Source organism: Crocodylus porosus, unplaced genomic scaffold (genome assembly GCF_001723895.1).
Source record: "Crocodylus porosus isolate Cpor-Errol unplaced genomic scaffold, CroPor_comp1, whole genome shotgun sequence".
Lineage (NCBI taxonomy): Eukaryota > Metazoa > Chordata > Crocodylia > Crocodylidae > Crocodylus > Crocodylus porosus.
This window is the reverse complement of record NW_017728907.1, coordinates 13,207,916-13,214,033: the sequence shown is the minus strand read 5'-3', so window position 1 is coordinate 13,214,033 and position 6,118 is coordinate 13,207,916. Positions and strand designations below refer to the sequence as shown.

At 40.8% G+C, this 6,118-nt stretch overlaps 1 protein-coding gene across 13 annotated transcripts in view; it reads left to right on the top strand.

The window, feature by feature from the left end:
• The window catches only part of DNM3 (dynamin 3), a 330,309-nt gene that overhangs the window by 227,649 nt on the left and 96,542 nt on the right, over positions 1–6,118 (top strand). The gene's annotated exons all lie outside the window — the stretch shown is intronic.

The window sequence follows — 6,118 nt, the reverse complement described above, 5'->3', positions numbered from 1 at the left end:
TTCGGGGGAGCGGGGGCGCAGCGGGCTTCACCCGCGCATCTCTCACCGCTCCAGAGCCTGAGTGGGCTTTTTTTTTTTAAACGAAAGCAAAGGTGTACCTAATACACTTAGCACGGAATTGTGAAACTTTTGCAAGACTCTATTTTTCATGTGCCAGTTGTAAAAGATCAAGTAGCTGGAAATAAAGCTAAAATGTTGATGTTTCTTTTTACATGTATTTTAGTAGTTCTAACAGAACTAGTATAAGAACTGGACAGTGTATTGTTCAACTATAATCTGTATCCCACCCTTATCCAAGGAGAAGAGAATCCAACACTGATGTTTCTCCCTTTAAAATGCATAAACTCATCAAAGTGTCAAAAAGTTCTAATGGAAGTTGTACCCAGCTGAAAGGTCAGATCTCACAGGACTTGGTGTGTTACTGTAACTGCTGACTGCTTGCCTGCATAGATTCGCTACACTACAGCAGTACTTCCTTTGTCATCATCTGTACAGACCAACATGGTGAAAAGTGAAATGAAGAAACTTGAGCAGCAGTGGCAAAAAGCAAATGATCATAAACAGGCTCTATCACAAAGAATAAGGTTAAAAAAATCTTTCTTATTTACCATAAGAGTAATCACTGAGGGCAAGATCCAGTTTGGTCTTGGAGGAATCTACATTTTAGCATGCCAGAGCTAAACATGAAGTGTGTTGTCCCAAAAGAGTAGTACAGTGTGATTGAGCTTTGATGCTTAAGTTCCTTACATAAACAATGCAGAGAGAATTATTTTGGTTTGGTTCAGGTGCCCAAGTGCTCTGTGCAGAAAATGGGGAAGGGATAAGTGCCTCCAAAGAGGTGAACAAGAAAGCCCAGAAGTGCTGAGGTACCAATAGGAAACACTAAGCACAGAGGTATGTCTCAACCCCACCCCTCTCTTGAGTGTTGGGATCTTGACTCAGGCTGCATATTAGCTGTCTTCATTCACAAAGGATTTGCACCTAACTGGGGGAGGGAGTAGCACCTACATGCTGCCCTCTTGCTTAATGGTTAGAGCACCCACCCAAGTTGTAGGATGAGAAGTTCTAGGCTTTTCTCAGCCCAAAGGGATTCCAACCTGCATCTCTTACTTCCCAGGATAGTGCCTTATGCACCAAACTAGAGAAGAAGGTGGATGAGGGATCTTCCCATCCCTCTTGTTGAAAGAGGTGAACCACTGCACAGCCAAAAGTGCGAGCCCTGAGGCGCACCAGAAAACATGTTTCTATAGCCTAGGGGTTATGATATCCCTTTCAGAGGGAGAGATCTGGGTTCTGGTACGTGCTGCCAGAATTATTTCTATTTTTCAACAAATAACTATGTAGTGTTAAAAAGAAAAATGGTCCTGAGAGTATGGTATAGAACGTAGGTCTCCCTACCACAGAGGAGGATGCCATAACTGCTATACGACAGAGGGACGGTCCCTTTTGTTTTTGGTACCATGATGGTTCACATCAGCAGATGGACTTCTGAAGAGGTACCAGAAAGAAGATTCTGATCAAGTGTGTTTAAAAGCATTTTGGAAGACAAAAGTAGTTACAGACTAGGGAAAAATAAATGTGTAGAAAAAGTTTAGGGAAGATGAAATAGAAATATCTATAATTTTTGTCATAACCTAGCGAATATATTAATAATTCATGGAAGTAAATTCATGGAGATATAGTCAATCTAAAAATGCTTTGATGCTCCATTTTCAGTTTTGCTTATCTTAAATTTTGGTTTTGGCTTGTCTGTTTGCATCAAAGAGCTGATTCTCGTAAATATAACATGAGTTAAAAGAATTGTGCATTGTATGTTAGATTTGGTGGTTGCGCTCGACAGCTTCTGTTTGTAACATTCCTAACCTTTTGGTTTGCCTCCACAGCCAGAGCCGTATTTTGTGTAAGTTGTTCTCTAGTATTTTCTTTTTTGGAACTTTCTTTTAAGTGCTCAGCCTTCTTAGATTCAGTTCTTCTAAGTCAGGGGTGGGCAAAATGCGGTCCGCAGGCCAGATGTGGCCCACCAAGCCATTCTATTTGGCCGGCGGGACCCCTAAAATATTTAGAAAATTAATATTTTTCTGCCTATGGCTGCCCGTCATGTGGCCCTTGATGGCTTGCCAAAACTCAGTAGGTGGCCCTCCACCTAAAATAATTCCCCAGCCCTGTTCTAGGTGTTGCGTGCTTGTTTTGCAATGGCATTGCCATGAGCGCATTGAGTATGTGTGTTTCTTCTCTAAGATAGCATGCTAGGATGTCATTGTAAATACAATGACAAAAAGGAAAAAAAGCTCCTTGGTCAGACTTCATTGGCCATGATGTACTGCACAGATGGGACTCCTGTAGCACACTTTCACAGCTCGACAGGAGCTGCTGCATCATGCAGGATATAATCTGACAGCAAGAGGCCCTCCCATAGAAGAGAACAGGGGGTACAAAGTACTGTCTCCCCCATGAAGCACTGCAGTGGTTCTGAATGGAAATTTTCAGTTTTCATGAGAAAACGTTCGCATGAAAACATTCACTAAAACCTCCAAATTCTCAATGGCAGATTATGACAAAAATGACCTTTTTCATTATAAAAAAAAATTGTCAGTACAAGAATCCCACCACATTCTAACTACAAGTATAACCAATAGATACCAGAAAATATCCAGTGATTTTTTTTTTTTTTTTTTGGTATGCTAAGCCCTTCATTCTAGAGGACTTGCCCCTAAGTCACAAGAATTTGTTTAAAAAGGAGTTGCCCTCTTGGCTGGGTTTAGCAGCAAAACTACATGTATGGAGAAGCAATATTTCAGGAATAGCTGTAGGAGGTTTCTAAAATTAACCCCTTTTAAAAAAAGTAACATGGAGGTTCCCATTAGGCTTGTGGCTCTTTCTTAGGAAAGGAACTCTATACAATTATCAATTTTGCAGTGGCTGAAGAAGCTTGAGGAAAAAAAAATATTTGGCTGCCCTGCTTTGTTTGCAGTAGTTAATTCCATCTGGTAGCTTGAGGTGGAGAGACAGAGAGGTATATAGGTGGAAGAAATACTGTTTTATCATGTGCAGCCTATTAAGTGATTTTTCATTAAAAATGTTAAAATAATCATGTCTGCATTATTTGCATTTTAACGCCAGACTTTGGTTATATTTTCTACAGGTGTCCTTACAAGCAACGTAAGGCCCGAAACCTACATAGCTGAGTGGCCTTTACTCATTTACTTGCCTTTTTCTTTTTCCTGCAACAAAAAAACATCAGTGCCTTATGTAGCAAATTTAAACCTTCATATGCAGCTTATTCTGTAATGCCAAGTGTGGTAAAACAAAGATCACTGTGGAGAAGCTGTATGGCTTTTTAAACTTCAAGATAAAAATAAAATTAGAATATAAACATGATGATACTCTTGGGTGTGTTTAAAGTTAGATTACAGTCTAGATCTTGGATGTTGATTTAAATGCTATAAAAGCTGCAAGTGGAGGAATTATGATACTTGGCAGTTTTACAGTATCTTGTCACAGTGTGGGCTGCTCCCTGCAGAAAGGAAAAGTGTGATTTGGGTATAAGCAAGTCTACATCAATAACCTTGTTTTGGGGGTGTAAGCAGATAGAAGTATTTTCACCAGAGGATCAGGTACTTCCTTACTCTCACACAACCTTCTACTTTCTTCATTTAAAGACTGTCATTTGGACCTAGTGGGTTCATAGGGCAGTCTGTTCTGTTGTCGTTTTCCATTTCCCTGTCTGAAATGGAGATAATGGGAGTACTGACCTCCTGTGTATAATGTTATGAGAACTAGATACTGGTACTGTTCTCTTTTCTCTCTACTACATAACTGCTCTGCAGGCCTGACAGAGGAAATGGGAGTTTGGCTTTGTGCTTCATCTAAAATCTTGCTTGCCACCAGCTTCTCCATAAAAATGATGCCTTGCAACACCACTGTGAGTTATCTAAGTGCTAGTTCTTTTTCTATAGATGTAGCTATGGGTACAGAGAAGCCAGTGAGTTGCCTAGTTAAGATCTGGCTGCTAGCTCTAGACTTTATTTCAGAGCTGTGTTAGACTGAAATCAGGCAGAAGGCAGAGTAGATTTGCATTTTATATACTAACTAAATCAGAGATACATAGCATAAGCTTTTGTAAGCAGTGGTCTACTTCATCAGATGGCAATGAAGTAAGCCACTGCTTATGACAGCTTATGCTATGCATCTCTGATTTAGTTAGTCTGTAAGGTGTACATCATCCCTGCCTTCTGCTTTACTTCAAAGGAATTTGGCCATCATTTTATCTTACAGTTTCGATTCTGAGGTATGCTGTCATAAAAGACCTGCATAATAATGTCTCTGTTAAAAGAGCTCCTATATGGCTTCTCTGTTAAAAGAGCTTCTCTATGGCTAAATTTTGTCATCTGCACAAGAATTTGTACTCTGGGATATTGTCCTTCCAGATGGAGTCCTATAAGAAACTCTTTTACCTATAAAGGATTGGATTTTTCTGCATTGGCCTAACTCCCATTTACTTCACTGGGAGCAGAGTTAGGCTACTGCTCAGTGCTTTGAAAATCCCACCCTTTAGAATCTGAGGATTACATTTTTGATATGGCATGTTGTCCTCCGCGAGTGTTGCTTACATTCTTCAGACTACAAAGCAGGGATAAAAGATTGTCCCATTTTGTGATGTTAAGATTGTCTTGTCGCTAGTCAGGAAACCATTACTTTCAAACAGACCTAGCTAGAAACTGCAGAGAGCCCTGAGGGTGCCTTCAATTCTAAGTTCTTGGGGAGAGCAAAGACCTCAGACTAGCTAATTGGCGCATCATAAAGGTAAAGCCAAACATACGAGTCACAGAAAGAGAATCCTTTTCATCATATCTAAAGGGAAGATGTGGTAATTTAATAATTTGTTTTCTTTGTCAAAGGCTACAGATGGGTTTATTCACCCTTCTAACCTATTCAGATAAATAATATCCAAGTGTTTTCCCTATATCCAAGGATCTTCTGGAGGAAAGAGGGGAAAAAATCCTAGATTTTAATCTGTTGCCTTCCTCTTGCTGAAAACCAGTCCTAATTCAGTAAACGAGCAAAGTTTAAAGGATACATTAAGCAAGATCTTTATTTTACTTGACTTCATTTTGTCACCCTTTTGTAACATTTTTGATTTCAGCAGTATTTATTTTTAGTATATTTAGAGAAAGGTTGCAGAAAGAATAGATAAATTTAAAGCATGTCAATATGTCATTGTCAGTTGTTAACAGCTAGTTAGTCTATTAGTCAACTGCACAAAAAACATAGACTATGACTAGCCCAGTAAGTATTTTTGAGAACATTTGCTACAACCACAGGTGATGAAACATCATTTCATGGGAGTGAAGGGCTTCCTTGGCTTGGATTGTTTTAATGCACATTACGAGGAGTTTTCCACGTCTAAGAAATAAGGAGGGTAAAAGTTACATCCCTGTCTTGCTCGAAATAGTGTAATTTGTATTCACCAAAAAGGAAGTTACAGTTCCTGCTAGCAGTGAGTCAGTGAGGGTTTTTGTCATTCATGTCACACTCAACCCCTAGCTTGTATGTGCTTGCTTGCCTCATAAGAAAAACTAATCTATAAATAAACCATAGAATCATAGAAAATTAGATTGGAAGGGAGCTCAGGAGATCATCTAATCCAACCCCCTGCTCAAAGCAGGACCGTCCCCAACTACATCATCCCAGTCAAGGCTTTGTTTACTTGGATCTTAAAAACTAGGGCTGTGTGAAGCTTCGGGTGCTGATTCTCTTCTGAGGAGAGTCTGCCTGATTTGGTGGCCGAATTTCCAATAAAAGGTCTGAATCGATTCGAAGCTCTCTGAATTGATTTAGAAAAGATTTGGAGAGCTTTGGAGATTTGGGCAGTCCCTGCTCACTGCCACAGGTAGCTGGACCCGCACTCTGTGCTGAAGAAGGGGGAGGGGACCATGGGGGGACCCCTGCCAGGCCCCATCCCCTGCCTGCTCCCCCAGCCCCGCCGACCCTCGCTCACTCTCCTAGCTCCCCATGGCCGCTCCGGGGATGCCCCAGTTCCCAGCTCCTCAAAAAAAAAGCCCCCACTCACTGGGTGCTGCTAGGTGGGGGGGCATCCCCACTGTCCCCCACTGCCCTG